General features: G+C 43.1%; 1 long non-coding RNA gene across 3 annotated transcripts in view; it reads left to right on the top strand.

The window, feature by feature from the left end:
- LOC124250772 (uncharacterized) overlaps nucleotides 1–26,178 on the top strand; it is a 63,568-nt gene that overhangs the window by 11,562 nt on the left and 25,828 nt on the right. For 2 of the 3 annotated variants that reach the window (XR_006891614.1, XR_006891615.1), the window contains exon 3: nucleotides 12,383–12,590. The exons of the other annotated variant lie outside the window; for it this stretch is intronic. This is a non-coding gene — a long non-coding RNA (uncharacterized LOC124250772). The remainder of the gene's footprint in view (nucleotides 1–12,382; nucleotides 12,591–26,178) is intronic. 3 annotated transcript variants of the gene reach the window in all.

Here is a 26,178-nt window from a genome sequence, read left to right as displayed (position 1 = left end):
AGGGCCCTGGCCCACTATGGACAGCTGTGACATCACAGACTATAAGACTGTCGCTTTATTTGACTCTAGACTCTACATTCCGTAAGCGTAAGAACTGCCTGGTTTGTTCACTTCAGCATCCTGACAAAAACTCTCTCCTTGACCAAACTTTCATCAGGCTCCTCAGAGCCCTCTCTTCTGCTGAGCCTCAGCCTTGGCGCCTGTCCTGTCTGTGGTCTGCCTAGCCCTGTTTTATCAGTATCCTGCTAAGTGAGTTTAGTGGGGATCCCTCTACCCTCGATATCTGGTCAAGTTCATCCCTCATCCTTGATGGATAGGCCTTGACCTGCCTTCAGCAAGAATATTGTAAAGTCGGTTTAGCAAGGATCCCCCATCCTTAGTGATGTTCCGCCCACTGACCCTCCACACTCTGCTTATTGGCTATAAATCAGCTCTCTTTGCCATGTTTGGAATTGAGCTTGATCTCTCTCCCCTCTTGCGATAGTCTTGACCCCTATTGCAACAGTCCTGAATAAAGTCTTTCTTCTCATATTAACAAGGGTCTGAGTAATTTTTTCCTTATCAATCCCCAGACTCAAGCACAGTGTGCGGCCCATGACAGTGTGACACATGAGAGTGAAGAGTGTTCCGATTCAGGGAGCTCTGTCCCTTTCTAGCTGTGTGACCCTGGGCAGATTACTTAACCTCTCTGAATTGCAGTTTCCTCTGGAAAACGGTGGTAACAGTTATACCTGCCTCAAAGGGTTTTTTTTGAGGATTAGACAAAACTATGCATAGAATCCTTGCAGCACTGGGTCTGGCATCCTGTAGGCAGGGAAGGCCTGAGGGGAGAAGGGGGCTCAGAAAGGTGGGCAGGCCCAGATGTACGAGCTTTTTCTATCATATTAAGGAATCGGGAATTCGAGCACCATAAACAACCCCCTGAAGGTTCTCTCCTTAAGCTGCCTCTTAGCTGCCATATTTTTGAAAACTGTGTTCATGTGGCAGCTGCCACAATGAAGCTTTGTGTTTGGTGATTACTTGCCTCGCTAACAGCTGTCGGTTCCTCCTAGAACTCTGTTTACCTAATTGGGTTAGGCTGGTCCGCAGACAAATGGGCTTTGATATGATAAACGGTTCAGGAAAGCCAAAAGAGAAGGCAGACAGCGCTAATTTCCATTCTATCCAGGGATAAAGGAAAAGGTTCCCAGCTGTGAGGAACCACCAGATTAGAAGCAGATTTCTGATTGTCAGCCTGCTGGCAGATAATCTTGTCAGCATGACCTACAGAAGTGGTAATCATCTGCAATTATGTACCAGCCATTCTCTGAGGACACGCGAACACTTTCTAAATATTTCCCTAGGCTCAGTGAGGCAGAGATGCTGCGATATTATCATTTTGCAATTAAAAAGTCATCTTCAAAGAACCACTTTAATCATCTTTCTCATGCTGCACATTTGGGAAGCATCTCAAGTTGAAATTTCAAGAGGGAAATGTTACCTGGTGGTGTTACACAAACACCTGAAGGCTTGCTCCTTGCATGTGTGTTTCTACCCTGGCCAGTTTGTTGGATTTTGGAGCAGTGCAGCTTTGGTTTCCTTTGAAATGCTGCACCGTCAGATGCAGTAGAACAAACACACTTTGGCCCATGCATCCTTCAGAACCAGCAATACCTTGGGGAGTCCTAAAGGTAAAGAGAAATAATGGCCAACAACTCCTTAAGTTACTCCAGAACTTCATACACGTCTGGTTGAAGAGTGTATCTTACTCATGGGCTCCTCAGCAAAGGATTTCCTTTTCCTGTTTCAGAAATCTTTCTAGAACTGAGACCAGGAGGTTTGTCAATCACTAATGACACTAACCTCTGTGCCAGGGGTTATGGCGAGGGCCCCTGCTAAGAACCCTGGGAACTGTAGGTTCTACTCCCGGCTTTGAAAGCCACTGACACTGCATGACTTTAGGAAATTCATTTAACCTTTGTGAAAACCTTTTCCCCTCTTTATCTAAAATGTCTGCCTTCTAAGAGTGTTGAGAATACCAAATAAGATAACATAAGTAAAAGTAGTTTGAAAAACGTAAAAGGATATACATATCTGGGGAAGGATTTTTATCATGTTATTTGGGACGGGGGCCTAAGACCAGGCATTCTGACCTCTTTTCTAGGCTGACCCAGAAGTACATTGCCCCATTATCCATGCTTGCTCCCCTCCAGAACTGAAGGGGAAAGTGCATGGTATACATACTCTCTTTTTCTGTCATCATTTGCCCGTCATGATTGGTGTTCATTGATCCCAGAACTCATTCAGAGCTGAGTCTGTCTCAGCACCACACTCTGGACAGCCAATTATAATTACGATAGTTCAGTTATAGTGGCCATCAGAAATGAAATGAAACCTGCATGGACCTCTAACTCCTTGATGCCTCATCTGACTCCCCTGAAACTTAGAAAAGGGGGGACTGGATCCCGCCCAGCAAAGCGTGCTTTTGCTCAAGAAGTATTTTAGTCTCTGGGGAGGGTCCCCGTTGGGAAGGGTGTCAGACAGAGCGATGCTCACCAAGCATTGTCCCTGTTTCCCAGCCCTGCTGTTAGGACCTGTGGGACTAGTGCTGGCCAATAGCCTTTGAACAGAGGTGGCTTGTGTCACTTCTGGGCCAAAGCACAGAAGATCCTCCTGGCAGCTCTTCCCTGGGTCTTACTACAGAGAAGGCCATGAGCCTTGCATGGCATGGCTACGGGATGGTAAAGTCTTCATCATCTCAGGCTCCTGGGGGACAGTGCTTGGTCTGTTGTTGGACAGTTTGCTTGGTCTGTTGTAAACAAGGTACTACAAATGGAGCGGCTTAAACAGCAGAAATGTATTCTCTCACATTCTGGAGGCTAAAAGTACAAGATCAAGGTGTCATCAGGGTTGGTTCCTACTGAGGGCTGTGAGGAAGAAGCTATTCCATGCTACTCACCCAGCTTCTGGTGATTTACTGGCAATTTTTGGCATTCCTTGGCTTCTAGGAACATCCCCACACTCTCTTTCATCTTCACTTGGCTCTCTCCCTGCCTGTGTTTCTGTCTCCAAACTTCCCCTTTTTATAAGGACACCAGTCGACCCACCTCATCTTAACTAGTTACATTTATAATGACCTTACTTCTAAATAAGTTCACATTCTGAGGTACTGGGTGTTAGGACTTCAATAAATGAATTTTGGGAGGACACAATTCAACCCATAACAGGCAGTATGGATCCACATTGGATGTGTTGCATGAACAAAAAACAAACTGTTGTTTTGTTTGAAGCTACTGAGATTTGAGAGTTGTTTGTTATGTCAGCATTGTCTTACTTGTCCTCATTAACACCGTAAGTTTAAATTATATGCACGCATTGTCGTCAGCTTGCCCCTAAGTGGGCATGAAGTAGAGAGAACCATTTCTTCTGAGAGGTGGGCTCTCCCAGAGGTGACTACCTGATGCGTTGCTGACGAGTCACTCTCACACAGCCCCACAGCACCGCATCCACCTGGTTGGCCATCTAAGGGGCCTGTGCAGGCTATCCATGCCTCATTTTTAACTCTTCAGGAAGAATCATGAAACAGAGGAAGGAAGAAAAGAAAAATGCTCTTTTCTTGGCACCAAAGGGGCAGATAATCCATTTGTTAGCATCACTGAGTTTCAAAAAAGAGTCTCCAGAGATCTTCTAGTTCAAGCAATTTACCTATGGATGAGGATATTGGGGTCTTGACAGGTGAGGTGGCCACTTGTCCAAGGTCATGGAGTGAGTAGGAGGCAGAGGTGGGATTGGGACACAGGGCTCCTCTTCCAAGTCTGGAGAGGGATGTTGGAGCAAATGAGCAGGGCCAGAGACATTGGCTTTGAGCACTGCTATGGTTTGAATGTTTGTGCCCCCCAAATTCGTATGTTAATATCCTAAAGTTGGTTGCGTTGGAATTCGGAGGGGAGGTTTGGGGGAGGTGATTAGGTCATGAGGTGGCGCCCTCATGAGTGGGATTCATGCTCTTATAAAGGGGCCCCCAGAGCTCACTAGTCTTCCACCCTGTGAGAAGCCATGAGGAGTCTGTGGGGAATAGGGCCCCTCAGCCCAGCATGCTGGCACCCTGATCTCAGGCTTCCCGGCTCTAGAACTGTAGGAAATAGACTTCTGTTGTTTATAAGCCAGTCAGTCTGGCAGCCCCAACAGACTAAGACAAGCAGTTTGTGTTTAAGTGATGAGGATCAAGCTAAGTGTGATTTTCGCAAAGCTGAACGAGAAAGACAAATCTCTTGCCATAATAACAATGGAGTACTTGCAGTGTGGCTACTACGAATTGAGGTATGCTGTGAGTATAAGGCGCACGCCAAATCTTGAGGACTTAGTAGGAAAAATGAATAATTCTTTTAATAATTTAGATATGAAGTGAAATTAAATATACTGTTAAAATTAATTTCTTTTGTTTCTTTTTACTTTTAAAAAAATGTAGCTATTAGAAAATTTAAAGTAATTCCAAAAGTCCCATGCACCCCTATGTTCATCACAGCATTATTTACAATAGCCAAGACGTGGAACCAACCTAAGTGCCCAGCAACTGATAAAGAAGATGTGGTATATATATATACAATGGAATACTACTCGGCCGTAAAAAAGGACAAAATCGTCCCATTCACAACAACATGGATGGACCTGGAGGGCATTATGTTAAGTGAAATAAGCCAGACAGAGAAAGACGAACTCTGTATGACTCCACTCATAGGTGGAAGTTAAACATATAGACAAAGAGAACTGATCAGTGGTTACCAGGGGAAAGGAGGAGTGGGGGGAGGGCACTAAGGATGAAGTGGTGCACCTACAACATAACTAACAATAATGGACAACTGAAATTTCACGAGGTTGTAAACTATCATAATCTTAATAAAAAATGTAGCTATTAGAAAATTTAAAGTTACGTATGTGGCTTACAACCATAGCGCACATTATATATACATATATTTTTTTTTTTTTGAGGAAGATTAGCCCTGAGCTGACATCTGCTGCCAATCCTCCTTTTTTTGCTGAGGGAGACTGGCCCTGAGCTAACATCCATGCCCATCTTCCTCCGAACGTTATATTTTTATCGGCTAGTGTGGACCTAAGGTGATTGCTGAAATGCAGATTCCAGAGCTCTGCTCTAGACCAAGTGAATGGAATCTTTGGTTTTGTGACTCAGGGATCTTAATTTAAAAAAGATCTCCAGGTAATTCTGTTGCAGACTACATTTTGAGATTAGAACATGGCACCAGTTACCTAGAGATAGTTGGTGACTGCCCCTTAAGTTCACCACAGGTTGCACCATTCCCTATTGTCCTCCAGACATTGAAGCTGAGCATCCCTTGCCATTTACTATAAGACAAACATCAGCACAAGTGAGAGAAAGATGACAGTGAAATATTTTTATTTATTTACATCTCAAACTTTTGGGAAAAAATAGGAATCATTTTCACTTTCACAAATACTTCTCATTTTTCTTAAAACAAAATATCCTCTCTGTTTATTAGGCAATGTGCATGAATCATGAGGATATAATGCATTCTGCTTCTTTAGGATGAAGAAGGGGGTGATTAGCCTGAGCCGTCTGGCCATGGGGGTTAGAGTCCATCTAACCAAGGTCCAAAGTTCCCATCCACCTCTGGCACATGTGAGTCTATCTGGAGTGATGAGAAATTATAACTCTTGTTTTCCCTTTTTGCTGAAGATCCCTGTCTTCTCTTTCACACTGCATTTCTGGAAAAATGAGAGGAAGCCTTAAAGTGTGTTTGCATTTTTCCCCCTTGTGTTTGAGTCTCTGACTCAAGGTAAAGTCGTTTATCTAGAGGAGAAAATTCTATTTCACACTCTCCTGCAACTAGGAAAATAGTGTTTCATCATATTAATAAAGTTATAGATTAGACTTAGTGAATCAAGAAGAAATATTATCCTTGCTGTTTCTAGATTCTTCTTCAATATATCAAATGGCCTTCTATAAATTTAGAAGTAATCTGTGGTTAACATCAGTATATTTTCTATTAGATTTTCAATAATACAGTCTTGGTGTCTCTTAATGGTGGGGATATGTTCTGAGAAATGTGATGTTAGATGTTTTCATCGTTGTGTGAACATCATAGAGTGCACTTACACAAACCTGGATGGAATAGCCCCCTACACACCTAGGCTAGATGGTACTGTTCTTACGGCACCACTGTCGTATATGCGGTTGTTCTTGACCAAAACATCGCTGTGTGGCACATCACTGTACATGTGCAGATTTGTGTGTGTGTGTGTGTGTAGATTTTGAGATTAAACTTTTCCAGATGAAAGAATACTAGAAATCTGTCTAGAAAACTTGGAAAATAGAAGATAAAGGAGAAAACAGAAATAACTCCAAATACCATCACACAGAAATCACTACAGTATTTACATTTTCCTGTAGGTTTATTTTTTTAAATATTTTAACCCATATATTCCTAAAAAGGGTTTTTTCTGTATACAAATTGGAATGTGGTATAATATATACACAGTTTTGTACCGTGCTTTTCTCACTAAACATTTATAATGTTACCATGGACTTTTTTCTAGATCATTTTTTTCAAAAATATAATTTTAATAGTTAGATAAAATTTGCATTTTTGATTGATTGAACTTTGAGCTGGTTCTTGTTTTCTCAGTGGAGGCTGGGAATATGATGTCCATAAAGTTAGTCTCTCTCTACATGACAATGATGGCGACAGTGATGCTAATTACAACCTCTAAAAGGAAATACTTTTTCTTCTCCCTTCCTGCGGGAGAGTAGGAGTCTTCTCTACAATTTGGTAGGGTGACTAGTTGCTGTCCTTTCATGTATTTAATATGGAATATGAGGCTGCTGTTTACACTCACTGATATTTTATCTGCAGATCAAGAATCCCCTCATTACTGATCAGCAGGGAGCAGCATAAAACAGGATTTTTGAGCATGGGCTACAGGGGTTTGAACTGCAGCTCCATTATTTGTATGCTGTGTGACTTTGGGCAAGTTACTTACCTTATCTGTTCCTTGATTTTCTCATCTATAAAATGTGGATAAAACCAGTGATCTCTTCCTAAGGATTATGGATTCTTCCTAAGGATGTGGATTAAATGTGACAACAAAACAATTTAAGTGAATTCTAAAGAAATAGTAAAACCTCAATAAGTGATGGATATTTTCTTTCTCTGCCTCTTCCTCCTTCTTATCATCCTCAAGCATCATTATCATTTTCACATTTTACTTTGATCTTTTCTATCACTCTCCGGCATGAAAACTTCTCGAAAAGAAAAGTTCTACTGTGAAGATATATTGTCTTATCCTCATCTAGCATAGTCCTGTACTTAGCTGCAGTTGCTTAATAAATGCTTATTGATTATTTCATAAGTCTTTTGCCTGCCCTATAAATAGATGGTAGACATTTTTACTCTATAGACTATGATCCAGGCATTGCTGCAAGAAACAATAATTGTGCGCAATAATTGTACAGTAACACTTCATTATTTTACTAGTTTATAACTCAAATACACCAACTAATCTATTTTGCCACGTCATTGCTTGCACCTACTATGTCCTAGGCCTGAACTGAATGCTGTCAGCTCAGCCCCTGCCGTCAGGAAGCCCAAAGTCTGACATATCTTTCGCATTTGTGATGTGCTCAGCATTTTGCTGGTCTTCTGTTTTTAGCACCGAGAAATTTCGGAAGAGTTTTACCTACCTGACTGTTTTCTTATTTGTGGCTCGTAAACCTCCAGTTTAGGGAAGAGTGTTTCTCTGGTTTACCAATTTCAGTAATATTGAAGTAAAAAGGAAATCTTATTTTTAGGGGAATTCTGCATTTAAATATTCTACACAAATCATGCAGTTCAGGCCTGTTTGTTAGAGGACATTTCTCGGCTGGATTGGATTTCCCGTTCCCTTCTTCCTTCCTCTTGTTGAAATGGAGGAAAGCGGGTACCCATGTGTCACTAAGAAAGGGCACAGTGGCCCAGTTATCGGTGTTTAGGTTGGGAAAGTCTGGTGCCAACCGAGGCCTGGCGGTGCCCTTCCCAGTTCTTTCCCTCCCTCTCGACTCCACCGTTTTATTCTTGCTCATCTTTCTATCTAATCCTTTCCTTCTATCAGAAATAAAGGCATTCTCCATGGCCCAATTCAAGATTCGCCACGGAAAACTTTTCTACAGAAGAGGTAGCTGCCTCCGGGCTCATGACAACTCCTGTTTGCAGTTATTACTAATTATCTGAACCACACAATTAACATCTCTATTTCCTAATTAGGGGAAATAATGAACTCATGGTTTCCACGAGTTAGCCAAGATTTCCATCCTGTCTACAGTGACAAGCCCCTGCTTTATTTTTTTCAAAGCCTATGACTACCTGAAATTTTATTATATGTGTTTACATTTATTTGCTCATTGTCTATCTAACCCGCCAGAATTTAAACACCGTGGGAGAAGGGCTTATACTGAGTTTAGAGTTAAATCCCCAGTGCCTAAAACAGTGCTTAGTTCATAGTTGGTACTCAGTAAATACTTGTTGAATGAATGAATATACGTGCAAGAATTGACTAGTGTATAAGATAACGATGGCACCCTGCCTCTCGTCTCCCTCTTGTTTAAGAAAACAGTAGCATCGGCAACAAAACTAAGACCAAGATGGTGCTGTGCCTTCCTTCTCACATGCAGCCCATCAGCACGTCTGTAAGTTCTGTTTTCAAAATGTCTGGAACCTGACCGTTGCTGTCTCCATCAGCTACTGCCCGAGTCTAAGCCACTGTCATTTCCTCATGGGGGAATGGCAAAAGTCTGGTGTCTCTGTGTCCTTCCACTTCAGTCCATTCCTTAGCACGCAGCAAAAGCGATCTGCTTACATCTCAATTGCGTCATGTCAGTCTTCTACTTAAAATCCTTCAAACCCAGCACTCTTAGCAGATAATCCAAACTGGCACTGAGGACTTCGAGGCCCAGCATGACTGTCCTTTTCTTTGCTGGTCAGTGTCATCTTATGTTTCTCTTTTTTGGGCCTGCCATGCTCCAACCACATTGGTTTTCCATCAGTGCCTGGAATATGCCAAGCTCTTTTCCACCTCAGGGCCTTTGCATATGCTGTCCCCTCAATCTGGAATTCTCTCCCCTCCAACTCCTTCCCTTCCTTTAGGCTGAGATGTCACCTCTGCCAAAATACCTCCTGTCATCTCCATCTAAGGTAAGTGACCTTCGGTTTGTCTCTCTGTCAACCCCTCTTTGGTTTTTCTTCATTGCCCGTATTACAGCCTGGGAGTGTTTTCCCCTCCAGTCTACACCACTAGGGTATAAACTGCAAGAGGGTTTGGAAGTGGCCATCTTTGTCACTGTTGTGTTCCGAGTACTGAGCACTGAGCTGTTAATGAAGCACCGTGTAGGTGCTTATATCACCTTCCTCTTGCTGCTGTAACTACTTGCCACAAACTCTGTGGCTTAAAACAACACGAATTTATCATCTGACGGAAATGGAGGTCAGAAGCGCAAAAGGAGTCTCACTGGGCCAGACTCAAGGGGTTGGCAGACTCCTGAGGCTCTGGACGCTCCAGGAGAGAATGGTCTCCTTGCTCTCTCCATCTTCCATCCACAGAGGCTGCCTTCATCCCTTGGCTTGTGGCCCCCTTTCTCCATTTTCAATGTTGGAATTCTCCAGCAATGCTGCACCTCTCTGTGCCTTTCTTTCATGGTCATATATTCCACTGACTCTTCTTCTGCCTCCCTCTTCCACTCGTAAGGACGCTTGTGGTTACCTTGGGCACACCTGGGTAATCCAGGCTACTCTCACTCTTTATGGTCAGTGGATCAGCGCTTTTAATTCAATCCATAGCCTTAATTCCCCTTGGCCGTGTACTTTAACGTATTCCCACGTTCTGGAGATCGCGAGGCGGGCATCTTGGGGGACCATTATTCTGCCTCGAATAAATAAGTGGCCAGCTAGCTTGGAAGTTCTTTGTGGACAAATGGCTGCGTTTCAATTTCTTTTGTTGCTTCTGTGCCTATCCAAGCCAGGCCAACATTCAGGCTTAGTAATTACTCTGATGGGCATTTTCTGAGTCCCAGAGAAACACAGCAGACTCAGGGAGGCGTTCTTCCTTTAATTATTGGCCTCTGAAGAGGACCTGGAGACCCTTAAGGTATTAGGTGAAGAGGGTTTTCAAGATCTAATTAAATATCTAATATTCTTTGGAAGGCATCAGATTTATAGTTGGTGCCACTGTACTTGGCACGGTTTCTCCCGGAGTGACAAATGTAGGCATTATAAACATTTGCACCTGAGGTGATTCCAACCAAAGTGATTAATTTCTGGGAGATTAATACAGGGAAGCTGAAGGCCATGTTTTGCAATCAAGCAGGCTGCTCTAGCCTCGACCTGGATTGAATTCCAGCTTTGGAGTGGAAAAAAATATGGAGAGAGATGTTTCATGAGTGGCACCCTCACCTATGAGGTCAATGAGTGCGATGAAGGAGTGTTTGCAGAGAAAAGCTGCAGGTGCTCAGCCTCCCGTAATTTCACAGGCTTTTCTCAAGGACAACACAGCAAAGACATTCGGTTGCAAGATGGGTTTTTCCTCTTGGAGGAGACTTTGTGTTTAGCTGTCGTCTCTCAGGCTATTTTTAGTGACGGTGCTTTCAAAACGTAAGGAGCCTGTCTCCCCACACTGGGCTCAAGCGCAGGGTTGCTATGCAACAGGCCCATCTCATTGGTGCTTCTCACACTCTTTTCTCCCGGATCAGCCGTGAACTGGGCCTTGGCTGAAACCAAACAATAGAGTGAGGCCATTTCATGCAAAAAAAGAGCAACCACTTTGGAGCTCAGAGGCTGGTGTCCCGGCTTCAGCTGCTCCCCGTTGTGTGGCTCTAGGCAAATCTCTTTATCTCCCCGGGTCTCAGTTTCACCAGGTGTAAAATGGGGATATTATTGGCATCTAACTCATAAGGTTATTGTGAAGATCAGATATGTATGATTCTACACGGAAAGCTCTTAAAATGTGATGGTTTCACAAAACAGCAGTCTGTTTTAATTTGCACAAAATGAGTTATAAAATCACATGTGGGAAATTGAGGAAAGCCTACTGATTAACACTTTGGTGCCTCTCTACCTCTTATGTTTATTAGAATTGATCACAAGATAATTTTCTATGAAACTAAAGGTAAAATACAGTCATGACAGCAATGTTCGCAGTTAGCACTTGTGAGCACGCAATGACTGCAAACGGGCCTAAGTGGACACGGTTTCATAGGTTTTTACAAAGAGCCCTGTGACTTCCTGGCTTTGCTGCCTGAGCGTCGTGGAGAAGGTCTGAGTTGCTCTGAAAATAAGATCCTGGTGCCTTTACAGGTGTTTTAGGGCTATTGGGACAGAGGTACAGGAAATCCCTTCATGAGCCGTGGGCGACCTCTTTCATTCTCAGCTGGGGCTGATAGCTTTGCATGGGTGCCCTCCAATGAGAATAAACTCCCATGTCTGTAGAGTTCTTCACAGTTTGCAAAATGCTTTCACACAGGCAATAACGCATTGCTTGCTTACTACGAGCCTATAAAGTGCTGTTTGCTTTTTAAATGTTACAATGTTTAATCTTCAAAACAACCTTATGGGAGGGGGAGACTATTATCAAACAGAGAGGGCAAATGACTTATGTAAGGTTACACAGCTAAGAAGTGCTCGCCGTAGACTTTGTAATCAGGGCTGTTTAAATCCAGGGTCCATGTTCTTAACCACGTCTCTGCACTTCCCTCCATTTGACATTCACGGAAACGCTGCCCCGTGGACAGGAGCGAGGATATTCATTCTGTTTTGTACCAGAGGAAACAGGGTCTTAGAGAATTAAGTGATCTGAAGGTAAGTGGTAGGAGTACAATTAGAAGCCAGGTTTTGGACATTCAGAATAGTGGTCCGTTTGCTCTTCCATCACGCTCCATTAGGTGTCCTGGAGAGAGACCATTTTAGATTCATCATGAAGGAAAAGGCGACACCCCTATGATCTATGTAGCTAGTTCATGCTGCTCATTTGAATCTTTGGTTTCTCTAAGATGGGATGACTGTAATAGCAACTCTTGGCCAGCGGGAGCGCTCTCACCATCAGACCGGCGCCTGCCTTAGTGCAGAGTGTAACTTGTATCCGGATGGCCCTGGGATCCTGTTACCTGCAGATTCTCATTCTCGGAACCTGAGGATGGGCCTGTGACTCTGCATTTCTGGCTAGTTTCCAGTTGATACCGATACTGCTCTTTCTGGGAACATGCTCTGAGGAGCAAGCTTTTAGTTTGGTGCAGGAGTGAGGGGCCAAAGAACACTTTGTGGGTTAACGACAAATGAAAACTTACAGTCTGAAAGGTTTTCGTTGTCTTTCCATTTTCTTTCTGTTTGTTATCCTGATACAGACTCATTGATTGACCAAAATTTGAGTTGTGAGATTTGAAACGAGGACTGATATCAGAAAACTGTGTTTGAAATTACAAATCACAACTGATTAAAAAAAGGAAAGAAAGAAGAGAAAAGGAAAGAAAAAAGAAAAGAAAGAATGGAAGAACAAGTCCAGGATACACAATCACTATGACATGTGGCCCCTGCCTGGGAGAAGAGCCAGAGGTAGGAGGACACAACTAGAAGAGGTGTTTTGCTAGAGTTTCTTCCAGTGACAATAAACAAGAAGTGTATGTGTGTGTGTAAGGGGGATCGATGGGGAAGAGGTATTGTTCTGGAATAACTGCAAGCAGGAGGAGTTATGGGAACGCCACTGCAAAGGATGATAGAAGATGCTGATTCTAGCCCTGACTTTGCCAATAACACTAGGGTCTTCTGGGCAACTTCTTGTTCGAACTTGTTTGGCATGATCCTGGTAGACCACATTTCCCCGGCTCCCATCACATCCTGAGGACCTATTTCTAAAGCCACTGAATGTTTTGGGTTTCCTGGAACAATTCTCATTTCAGCATCCTCTTGGTATCCCAGGATGTGCTCAAATCTGCATCCCAACTTTTGGTTTTGAAACTATGGTCATTGTAATTATGCCCCAGCAAGAACACCTAAACAATTGGTTTGCTTAATCGATACCCTGTTTCTCAGTGGTTCTTAACTTTCAGGTGGACAGTCAGTCATGGGGCCTTTTAGGAATTTGGTGAAAGCTATGGGTCATCATCTCAGCAAAATGCACATATGCATAGAGATGCAAAACTTTGCATTTTCCTAGGATGTTTCTGAGACCCTCTCAAGCCCATTCCATTGCAGAACCCAATTGGATCCAACGACTCCAGATTAAGAACTCCTGATGTAGAGGATGGATGCTGATGTATACATGGAGAAATGAGCTTTCTATATACACTTTATCAATATGCCACCCACCACACTAGCAATTTCATTTCTGCCCCTACTGAGGAGCACAGGTGATTTTTACCCATGGAGATATCATGTATGTATAGGGGCTTGTGTGTGTTCTGAACATAAGGAGTGTTTCATTATGTCATGTCATACTTTTCTGTTTAATATGGTAAGATCTTCTTCTCCAAAGACATCAATTTGCTTGAGTTATTCTTAAATGGAAAGAAAGAGAGTGTGAGCAAGAGAGAGAGACAGAGAGAAAGAAAGAGGTAGAGATAGATAGATATGGCCCTAAAAGATGAATAAATGGCTTTTCTAACAGCAGAACATATATTTTCATCAACTAAGTTTCTAGAACTAGAAGGTACCGGAACATCTCGTCTGGGAGGTGTAAACTCTAACGCCTACATTCCAGGTAGGGAGCATCAATGCGTGAAATTGGCCTATTGCGTTGTTTCAACAAGGACACACCTGTTTGCATATGACACACTTAGAAATAGTCTTCAATTCTGCAAAAACACGTTCTCTTAGCCACTTTTATTGAAGCAGGTGGCTTTCATAGTCTATCTGCCCCTGTATATGTATTTTTTTCTATCACTAGTTGGCAAATGAAATGCTCTGTACCATCAGAGGACAACCGAGTATTGTGATTGTAAATGAAAAATTACTTCTGCCTCCCTATGAGGGACCAATATGGGGAGTGTAGAGATGGTGACAGACTTCATTGCTAGGGTCCCATCTATAGTGCGGGGACAGCTCTAACAGGTGTGTCCAGGAGGAGTGCAGACACATGTGGCCAAATCTTCTGATTTTTCAGGAGAAGTTAGGATTCTGGAATTTGATTGGATATCTCTTGACTTTAGAAGTCTTGACTACATTGGCTTTTTTGTTTGCTTGTTTGTTTGTTTTATACTTTGCAGCCCAAAGAAAACATGTCTGCAAGCCAGATCCTGCCTGGCTGCCAGTTTGTGATTTCTGATCTGGTCCAGCTACCTCATTTCATAGGTCATGATGCTAAGGAGAAAAGTGGCATTCATGTATACTTAATAAGTGGAAATGTAGGGGTTTGAGCCAGGTCTCCTGATATTCAGTTTATTTCTACTCATATTCCACCATGCTGTTCCATTAATTTCATTCTCTCTAGTCATTTTGACTTTGCTTTGAGGGCAAGCAACATCCTTAAACATAAGCTATATGCATGGAAATATGAATACTGGAGACATTCTTCAATCAAGTGTCAAAGGTTCAAGGATCTCTTAGGTGATGTTTAAGTGCAGAGCAATCACACTATTTCTGGCAGCAAGAACAAGCACTAAGAATCCTTAACACAGCTTTCCTCCACACTCCACCACAACATGCCGTTCCCTGCAGACAGGTCGTCTTAGAACACACTGTGTTTGCAAAGTCATTAAGCCATAAATCAGTTACTCTCCAGAGCATCTTAGACTGGATTTATTCAAATAAAATAGTTTTGGTGGTCTGAGACCAGAAGCTCTTGCTGGCTGCTGAGTTGTATTACAGCAGAAAACTTACAAAATAGCTCTTTAGCCTGATAAAATCCATGAAAATGGGCAAGGATTTGTCAGTGTTTCGATTTAGGGCTTTAACGTGGTCCAGTGAGTCAGTAGAGCATGACCTCCTTTGAGGACACTCAGAGCAGCAACGCATTGATTTTTCATATGCTGCAGGATGACTCTGGCCAGGCATTCAGTCCTAGAGGGGAGAAACAAAAAATGAAGATCGTAAAGAATATTCCTTTCAAACTTCAGAATGGGAGAGAAGAATTCATGCAAGAATTAGGTAAAGGGAAAAGGACCCAGACCCACTGTTCTTGGGAGATGGTTAGGATAGGGCCAGTGGGGTGCTGGCTACTGGAAACAGGTGGAACAGCTTCCCTATTGGAATAGTTTAATTGTGAAAATGTTTGGTTCTTGATCAGAAAAGGCCTTAACTATAAGTTCTCTGGAACCAGGCCAATCTTTTTCATTTCACAAATGTAATCCCATCGCTCAGCATAGGACCTTGTGGTTGGTAAGCACTCAAAATATATCTAAGGTCTTTGCATTTTCAATTTATTAAGTGCTTACTATGTGTCAGGCACAGTCTTAAGATTGAGGAAAAGTACGCATAACACATATTCCCATGAATCCCAGATTGCTCCACTGTGTTGCTGAAGCTTCTTCAGTAGACCCCTAGCTCTCTCGGAGCTATTTTCATTCATGGATAGCTGTCTAACTGTTGTTTTTTGTTGGAGGACAGAGGCTGGGGTCTCCTACTCTGCCATCTAGGTCCTAACCATTCTGTTTGGAAGGCGCCATGTTTTCTGTTGAGACACTAAAAGATAAACAATGGCCACACTGGGAAATCTGCTCAGAGAAGGATGTTGTTAGAGCTGCGTAAAATAGTTATTTAATAGTTTTCAAACTTTAAAAAAAAATCAGCATAGCAATTTTTAAGTGATGTCTTCTGAGGAATCATAATATCTGAGAGGTGCCCTGGTTGATGGGGAGTGGTGATACAGAGCTCAGGAAGTGACTGCAGTGGCCCAAGCTAGAAATTACCAGAGGGAAACTGAGACTAGGATTGTGGTGTTGGTAGAGATGGAGAGGAATGGGTGGGTTCCAGATAGATTTCGGAGGTAAAATCTGTAGTACTTGTGTTGGATAGAATTCGGAGGAGGAAGAAGAAGGAGTTACCAACAGTCTCCAGGTTTCTGGCTCATGCAGCTGATTAGATGGAGGTGTCATTTGCTGAGATGGGGAACCCTGGAGAAAGCAATGGGGCAGGGGGAGGTCCATCAGTCCCGTTTTGGATGCGCTGAATTTGTGATGTCTAATGGAAATGTCAAGTTGTATATGCAAATGCAGGAAAGTTATAAAAGTCAAAGGGGAGGTCAGGACTAAGAATATAAGTTCTGGTATATTCAGTCCACAGATTTGAATGCTTTCTTACTCTCAGACTGATAATCATTTCAAAACAATGTTACATGGTGAGTGGAGACACAAACCATTGGTGAGTGGTGAGCCCCGAAGACCCAGCAAACTATGTAGAGAGATATTACCTAACTCTGATGACTCCTTCCTAGTGTGCAAGACAGAGTAAGAGGGAGAGAGACAGGGCACGGCTACTGGATAACGATAATTTAGAAACATAGCTGCATTTATCAGCAAAATTGTTTTATCTACCCAGTTCGACATCTTTGGTAGCGACACTCCAGAAAAAGCACAGATTTCTCCGTACCTCTCCCTTCCCCTCCATGCCAACTGATCTAACACATTTCCTGCTAATTCTCAACTGCTGAGGTATAATTCTGCTCTAAGAAAATGAGTGGATGTAATGCATGGAAGAACAGGATTCCTGGGAATTATGGGTGTCTTCCTCCCTCTCTCTCCTTCCCGCCTCCTTTGCTTTCCCTCCTCCTGCCTCCCTTTGAGTGCATATTATGTCCTTCGTATGTTCTAGACACTGAACTAGGTGCCAAGAATTCAGAAGAGACCAAGAGAGAGCGAATCTTTTGATGTAATAGGTCTCACTTTTTAAAAATGCAAACAAATGCCTTAAACACACAGATACACACAGAGATTCTTATGAAAATAGGAAAGAAAAGAACCACACTGTGTTGATAAGGAAATGAAGAGGTGCTTATTTTCTAGAGGATGATCCAGAAAGGACCCTCTGAGGAGGCAACATTTAAACCAAGTCCTGAACAGGAAGCCTTGAGAACAGCTGGGGGAGTTACTCAGTTTTCCTGGGTATCTCCCGTGTATGCAGGAGGTGTATGCATACATGTTATTAAATTTCTGTTTTTCTCCTGGGAATCTGTCTTTTATTACAGGAAGTTTCAGCCAAGAACCTAGAAGGGTCGAGGGAAAATTATTTTTCCTCCCTACACATAATACCAGTACTATTTACTTGATTTTTTTCCTTTAAATTAATTTATGTTTACTTAAATTTAGGAGGGACAAATTTAAACATAATATTTTAAAGAAACTTTACATTTCACCTGAATTTGTGAATTGGATGTGTTATGTATTTCCGTGATACATATTAAATTATACGCATGACTATTGAGACATAAAAGGCTCATCTGTCCGCTGCCTCCATCACCTCACACGTGCAACATCTCACGTTGTGAATAAGGCTGCAGGTGAGGAGTAAGGATGGAGGATTACAAGCGAGTGCATGGTATTATCACGTCTATGTTTTAGAAGCACCACTCGAGTGGCAGTGTGGACAATGGATTGGAAAGGGAATCAGATTTCAAAACGCTTCCCATTCATCATCCACAAAGTTCAAACAATTACACAAACAGGGTTACCTCTGCTCTGTCTGTGGAAATGTCGTAGCACTGGGAGGGGATCACAGTATCGAAAGCCTCTGATGTTGCCATGGAGACATCACCAGTCCCTCCCCTCCCAACCTGCGTCTTTGATGCTGCCTCCTCTCAGGGGTGTTTTGGATGAATTCAAGATTTAGGAGGCTTTATGACGGGAAGTGACATCCTTTCCTTGGAGGAGAATGTTACTGTGAAAACCGGCTGGGAGGAGACACTGCAGGTCCTGAAGGAGCCGGTGATAAATGAGCTAGGACCTGTCCCCTGCCCTTCTTCAGGAAGCACAGTGACCTGGGGGCCTGTTTTGGCTCAAGACCTCACAAATCCCTTTTCGGCAAGATAATGGAAGTCCAGAATGGTCAAGGCAGGAATACTCACCATCAAATATAGGAAATAAACCTTATGTGGCATCAAGCCCCAGGGTCAAGTATGCAGATGCCTTCAGGGACCCAGCAGTTACTTGAAATTAACCTTGTGGAGCTGGCAAGCTAGAGAACCTGACCCATTTAAAGGGATAAACTCTTACTCAGCACTACCCCCTAATGATCAAATGTGGCTGTATGGAATGGGCCTAATGCTTAGATCTTTCTATTTTTCAAGAAAATCTGGATTCTTTTGGTGTTTTCTTACCAATTTTTTTCTATTGTCGATTGTCTCCCTCCGCACCCCTGAAAAATAGTGAACTTGATGGGCTATACATTATAACTTCTGTACTAGTTTACCTTCCCATTTGATTTTGTAGCATTTCTGACAGAGAGTACTGGCTTCTGCTTGATCACCTCCAGAGCCAGAGGGCTCACTACCTCACAAGTCATCCCACTGCACTGTTAGACAGGGAATGTCTATGTTCAACTGAAAATCCTTATAAAATGAAGCCCCAATGTCTTAGCCTGGAATTCAAACCTCTCCCCCCCCCCCCAGCCTCCAGCATGGTACCCATCTAAGGAATCATCCACCGCTCCCCAGAATGGCTTATCAGTGTCTCCTGAATTTACCATCTATCTTCCCAACATCAAGGGATGGACTTCAGTCTGCTCTTTGATCTTCTAAATTTAATAGCTCATTTTTAAAAGCTAGCGAAGTCATGTCTGCAAAAGCAACGCACTTTGTGAAAAAGGCAAGTTGTGGATTTTGATTACGGTTTGAAGAGCTCCTCAAGCCAAGCCTGCCTATTTGAACACTTCCAGTCAGTTACTGGCATATAATACTGATGAATTAAAATGTTGTTGAAAATGTTTAACCACTAAGATCAAACTCACTCTCAGAATCCTACCCTACATATTTCTCTAGGCACCCCCCAATCAGTTGAATTGGGGTACAATTGAGAATCCTGACTTTGAGGTATCTTTTAGGCACCCAGGGTTGTTTTTTTGGGGGGATGAGAGTTCTAGTTTTGAAGGGTTGCATTGAAAATCTAATGGGAGGGGGGGCAGAGGAGTGCTTGCGGCCTCAAGGGTACTGCCCTCACCCTCCACAGAAAACCATCTCAGTAGGGTGAGGGCACTGGGTTGGAGCCTCTTAAAGGGAGAATTAAGTTCTTAAGACAGTGAAATAAGTACCTCTCAGATGGCCTTGTAATACCCAACTGTAATGTACTCTCCTACTCAGCAGCGACTTCCTTCCTTCCGTCTCTCTGTGTCCATAATGCAGAACCCGTTGGGACTGGAGGGGACAGTTCAACTTTAAATGTCACGGGAGGCTGTGAGAATTCAAACACTGTGGCCCACACACTCTCTAAACTCTCCTCTCCACGTGCACCATTTCCAGTTCACAAAGCATGGGGCCGATATTTCTCTTAGGAACAAGGCAGTGTGTGCATCTGAGACTCAGCATTGGAATGACTTCACCTGGCCTTATGGCATCCAGAGCCACCTTTGAATGGCTCGCTGGACCATCCAGGTGAATGGAACTTAACAGCATCAATAACTAACAATTCTGATGATGAGCACGTGCCGGGAGTTGTGCTGGACACTTTACATGCACTGTCTCATTTTATCCTCCCATCCCTAAGGCATAGAGTTCTCCCCATTTTACTGACGAAAATACAGAGGCACAGAACAGATTATAAAGAGGACAGGTTCCTTGCCTGAGGCTTCCGGGTTAGTTACAGACCCAAGATTTGAATCCAAGGCATTTTGTCTTCAGATCCTGTGCTTTTGACCAGCAAACCTACCAGATAAAATGCTCTACGTTCTCCCCGTCCCTTCATGCCCCCTCAACGTATAGGTGCCATCCCTGCCATCCAAACCCTCCAAACCCAAGCACTGAAAGAACCATTCCTAAGAATGCTGTTGGTTTTTGCAAAGATGACTTGCACTTTTGACTGTCTCCCTTGATTCAAACTCACTGTTTCTTTCCTTCATCTTCTGGCCTTTGTGTCCTGCCTCAGGCAGAGAGACAAGCTTGTGCAAAGTCTTATTCCCCATTTAGAACCCAATTCAGATGCCCTCTCCTCACAAAAACCTTCCCTGACCCGCTAGTACTACAGCTCTGCTCCTCCCTTCTCCCCTCCCTCCCTCTCTTCCTCCTCCTTCTTCCTCTTCTCTCTCTTTCTCCCCTCCCCTCCCTGTCCTTTCTCCTATCCCTCCTCCTCTGCCTCCCACATGGATCTCAAGACTTCAGGTTCTGTAGCTGGTTGCTGATAGAATTGGGATCTGGGGTTAGGGGACGGGGAAAAGGCACGCCCAACCCATTTTTCTGGAGTCCTGCTTGAATGGTGATGAGTGCCATCTATCCAGAAAGTGGGACTTCGTTTTCCAGGTACAACAGTTCCCAGTGCATCCACCTTATTAGTTCCTCGGAGGACAAAGCGATGCTTGGCAAAGGTGAAGTTCAGGCATTGCCAGCTCCCTTGTCCTCATTCCATCTTAATACCATCAAACCTCCAAGATCACCACATTCTTAATTGGTCTATGCTTGAGAAGACCATCCCATAGCAAATTAAGTGATGGATAGGCAAGGGGACAGGCTGAAATGATGAAGCCTCTTGAGGAGATGATTAGAATAATCTAAGTAAGAAATAACAAGGCTTTGAATTCAGGGGGTGGACAAGAATCATAGCTGAGGGTGTTGGTGGGGTGGGGCTGCAACATTTGGCAGCTTGAGTTAGGAAAGAGCATAAACTTTGTAGACTAGGGACCTGGATTCAAACCTTTCCATTAAATGGTGGATAAACTTTAGATGGACTATTTAATTCCTCCAGGCATCAATTTTCTCTTGCAAGTATGGCTAAGTTGATTATTAGACCATCTATCACAAACATTTGATTAGCCTTGAAGGCTAACAAGAAGGCAAAATAAAATTCTGTTCTGATCTTAAGGAGCAGTGGTACCATTAACCAGAAGTGAAGACATCAGAAAGCAGGGATGAGGGACATTTTGGGCAGCCAGAATTTTGCAGAGTTGGATGTAGACAGACTCAATGAGTTGTAGGATGCATCTAGGGGAGATGGGTAATCTATGCTTTGTTTATTTTACAGACATCTCATGAGCTATTTTAGAGATTGATGGGAATAGATGAGCAACATATTTGGGTGTGAGCAAAATAGTTGCGTACTGGGGAAATATGTAAGGATCTTCACTTCTTTGGTTTTTGTTCCTTTCTTATCTTTTTAACCTTATGGGCCACATGATGGATAAGCCTGTTTAACAGCCAGTAGCTGGAACACGAGGCGCTGCTCTTTGTATCTGCAGCTGGACTTACTGCTAGGCATGACCTCAGCCAAGCTCTTTTTCGCCCTGTCACTTTGGGCTTGACTAGTCCCTTCATTAGCATAAGCACCAAGGGCTGTGTGACCCAAAGTTTCCTTCAGCTCCTTTCTGAAAAGAAGCAAAAGCGCACTGTGAATGAGACAGATAGTGTCACATTGTCAAAGCATTTTGGGGGTAATTCCAACTCCTACTGCTTTGCTTTTGACAGGCATTGTAGCCTGGGAGCAAGTGGCACGCCGTCTTCTGTTTTCATAAAGCCGGAGGAGCATTTCATCACACGACAGTGATTAGCAACTTGCAGTTGGTAAATTCAGGGCTCTTGGACATATCATCGGTGGATGCCCACTCCCTCCTGAGGGCAGATTGACCTCTGGAAGCTTCTCATGTGGCTGGGTGATTTGTGGGCATTTGGGAGTGACAAGCCCTTTAAGAAGAAGGAAAAGTGAACCTTGGCGAATGGAGGAAAAGGTACTGGCTGGTGAACCTGCTGGGGTAGCAGCAGACTTAATTCACCCATTAGAAGCATTTCCTGTAATTAGCTGGAAATGCATTTAGGCTCTATTAGATTAGCACTAGATGAAAAAATTGACAGAAATCTCAAAGCGAGTGAAAGAAATGCACTTCAAGTACTGTCGTTAGAGAGAAAATTGTCTTCCTTCTGATAAGGTTCAGCTCTTGACAAGACAGAGAGGAAGGGATATCCCCAGTCATCACTGGTTTCACCATACATTTTTTTCACAGGCTCTTGTGTCCCAAGAACCATAGACAAGAAGACAGAGCCAGAGGTAGGACCAGAAGCTGCTGCACAGCCCTCAACCCAGTGTTCTCTCCTCCAGTCATCTGTGTGATCTTAGGCAAGATGCTGGCCATTTGTACCCTTCTGTTGCCCCATCTCAGAACCCAGAGCTCTCCCATTTTGTGCTTCTGTGATCTCTTTGGGGAGATGCCTATATGCCAGAAAAGAAGATGAGGAATTATACTATATTTCATGTAAGATCCATAGTAAGGGTGTTACGAGGAAGGGAGAAGAAATCAGTGGGGGCTGCAATGACTGTAACTTGGGTCAAAACATGGTAGAACCAGGTGGGGTAGTAGTGAATGGCACAGAATTTGCAGACAGTGCTGGGTTGAATCCTTGTTCTGCCACCACTCGGACAAGTCAGATAATCTCTCTGAGCCTCAATTTTCACATCTGTAAAATGGATTGACAGGGCTGCTTTGTAGAAGTAATTGAGATCATTTGTATGTATAGAAGTTAGGACAGCTACTTAACAGCGTTACCTAATATATCTGTCCTACCTCTTGAGCTGCTAAACATTACACAGTCTTGGCTACTCTTTCCATTGAGAGGTAAAGCTGGTTTTTGGAGAACTTGATCTTCAGCCCTTAGCCACCGTGTGAGAAGTTTGACTGTTCTGAGATTCTCATGCTGGGGTGGCCCTATGAGCGAGCACATGGAGGCGCCCTGAGGCTGCGTAGAGAAAGATGCCAGGCAGTCCCAAAGGTCCAGTCCTTAGCCCTTGGGTGAAACCAGTGGAAGCCTCAGACATTGTGGAGTAGAGATAAGCTGTCCACTCTGTACCCCATAGAACCGTGAGAGGTAATAAGACAGAGACGTGATTTGAGCTCCTAAGTCTTGGGTGGTGTGTTATATATCCTAAGTAGCTACACAAATACACACATTTACGTTGTTGACACTTAGTGAAGGTGGGCTGTGGACCTTTTCTTTCTGGCAGTTTCCAGCATGCCTCTTTCATTCCCAAATTTGCTTCAGTTGTTCTGTCTGAGTTTTGCCTGGCTCTGAATCCTTGTCCGCGTTTTCTAGTTTCAGTGTAGATAGCTACATTGAAATCACAAGGAAGGCATAAAATAGAGTGTGTGTAAGGAAGTGCCTGGTACCTAGTAAAAGTGAACCAAATAGAAATCTGATCCCCACAAGAATCTGTTGAATAAGCGGCTTCATTGAATTAGATCATTTTAGGAAAACTAAGGGGTCCATTGTGGTACAACTTTTGTTGTCACTTAGAACGCTGGGCATGGGTCAGCTTATTTCTTTTTTGGGGGCATCTAACTCAGCACTTGTTCCTTCACGTGAGGAAGAATTGGTGCACATCCAGGCACATCTCTATCAAAATCCAGAGTTGGGTGATGAACAGACGTGGGTGGGGTCCCTGCCATGCAAACCCTTGCTGCCTTTTGGTCATTGCATGTGATGGGAAAGAGTTAACACATTTTCTCAGAAGGAGATGGGATATTTTTCGTGAGAATACAGTCGATCAGTGGTCTATCTTGCTTTGTCTGATGATTTTCTGAGTTACTGATAAAAGATATAGACCCTTTTTCTGGAAAGATGCACACATATGCAAGAAACAATATTCTGCTTACAGTTACGGAGAGAGGGGAGAGATCACAGACCCCAGAAATCCATTCCTGCATGGAGAATCCCTGACCTAAAGAAGGATCTTATATTTTGATAATACCTTCTTCCCAGACAGAACAGTCCTCAAAAGTACTTTTTTTTTTTGTTTGATTTGCCTGCTTAGGTTTTATGGTGTAGAAGATTCCATCGTCCTCCTTAAACTATCAGGGTTTTTAGTATGGAGTTAAGGTTGTTGATAAGACTTTGATAAGCTTTTATCCAGGTAGGTTATCAGAAGTAATTAGACTGAATCCTTGCCTTCTTATTTGTTTTTCTTTTCTCTTGGAAGTTTCTTGATTTTACGCCATTTATGAAAACCACACTCAACAGACTTATGAAATCATCTGCTTATGAGGGGAGCTCATCTTTAGCCTGAAATCAGCTAAGCAAACTCTCCTCCAACCACACTGATTGCAGAATGCAATGCGTAATTAAGTGTTTACTGAAAAAGCCAACAAGCAGGGCCTGGGGGAATATGTCAGAGCTGCTCTCGTCTCCATAGCAACACCCCATGAGCCTTGCAGAAAAATGAACACATTCGCAGGATCACTGATGCAAAATGATAAAGCCGCAACTAACAAGAACACAAAATCAACTACATCATTATGTTCAGGGCATTAAATATTTAATATCTCTGCATTCTACATTGGCTTTCAATAATCCTAATTCATTTTTGGTTGTTTCTAAGTTGCTTAAGTGGAGGACAACTGACATCTGCTGAGTACATTTCATGACTGCGTCTCGACATTATTTACCCAGTGTTATGGAATAAATTTTGTAAGCAATTTGGAAAGCGCAGTGTAATAAATTACAACAGAGTTTTACTAGCCATGATGCCAGACTATACTCTCTCGTTGAGGAACGAGTGTTAATTCTTCATTGAAATGAAAAAACACTCCAAACTACTTTGGGCAACTTTCCTTCTCTTTTGAGAAGTGTTTGGAGTTTAGGGGGTTTGGGGAGGAGGTGGGTCAAGTTGAAGAACTACCAGTTTCCTGAGGGTGTGTGTTCATTGCAAGTTCTCTTCCTGGAGTCTGGGGGCCATGACCTAGCCTCAGTCTCAGATCCTGAGGCTGGGTGGAGAAGCCTCAGCCGCCGCTGCCGGGCCATCTTCTCTCCATTGCTTGGTCTTCTCATGGAGTAGCCACCAGTGGCACCATTGGGTCAGGGCTGCCTCCTGTTCTCAACAAGCTCATTTAGTTTGCTGACTTAGTGACATCACCATTACCTTTCAGGTAATCAGAATATACACAAAAAGAAAAATGAGCTTAGTGTCAACAGGAAGGCCCATGTAAGTGAAACTATGCAAACTAAATGGGGAAGAGAGCTTGGAAAAGCACTTAGCTTTATTTTCCACCTCTATGTTTAGGACATTTATGCCACAGGATACATATTTATAAACACATTGTTGAATAACTGGCTTAGCCCAATGGCATATTTGTGTGTGTGTGAGTACGTTCACATATACTTTGTAGAATGGCGACACCCATTACTTATTGAGTGACTAGGATTTACCATATGCTTTGCTGAACAATTTTACATTTATTGTGTGTAATTGTCATAATGACTCAGCAAAGTATTTGACTCTCATTTCCATATGAGGAAACTGAGTTTCAGAAAAGCTAAATAATTTGACCAAGACTAGCAAGTCGTAGGTGAGGATTCTAATCAAATTTTGCCTCCAAAGATGGTGGTTTTATACAAATGTGCATTTGTTCATATACACTCCTGTAGCACACCTCATAGTTCTATAGTCTCACACAGCTGCATGATGGATGATGCTGGTCAATGCAACCCCAAGGATGTATTGTATCCTAGCAACCCCCTTGTTTTCAAATTGGATAATGTGTGGTGAGAGCATTTCCGCAGCAATGGTTCGCTCTCTCTGTCTGAGGATTCCAAAGAGCTTTTTGGTGACGTTGGTTCTTTCCCCTTGGAGAGACCGAAGAGGTAGGTAGTGCTCAGTACAACCACTAGAGACAAGCCGGAGCTCTTGATAACGGGTGTGTTGTGTTGAAACCAGCCTCTCTTAGACAAGAATCTCCCTGGATGCCAGTTCTGAAATTATAGGGATCTACTGAGATATGAATAAAGTGGAGATGTGTGTACGTGTGTGTGCACACACTCTATATATTTATTGCCATTCATTATCTCTGACTTTTAGGATCTTGTATTTGACACAGTCTCTCAATAGGTGACTGTAATTTGGAGGTTGGTTTGAGAACCTGAGATGGTTATGTAGACGGAAGCCCAAACTCTCTGGAGCTGGGACGCACATCATCACTTTTTAGGATGTCCTACAGCAGGGAATATTGCATTTGCAAGCAAGACACATCAACCTCCATACTCATATTCATAACGATTTTAGTAAATATACAGTAAATGTTAGAATGGTAA

The sequence above is a fragment of the Equus quagga genome, chromosome 13 (assembly GCF_021613505.1).
Source record: "Equus quagga isolate Etosha38 chromosome 13, UCLA_HA_Equagga_1.0, whole genome shotgun sequence".
Lineage (NCBI taxonomy): Eukaryota > Metazoa > Chordata > Mammalia > Perissodactyla > Equidae > Equus > Equus quagga.
This window is presented reverse-complemented; position numbering and strand designations above follow the sequence as displayed.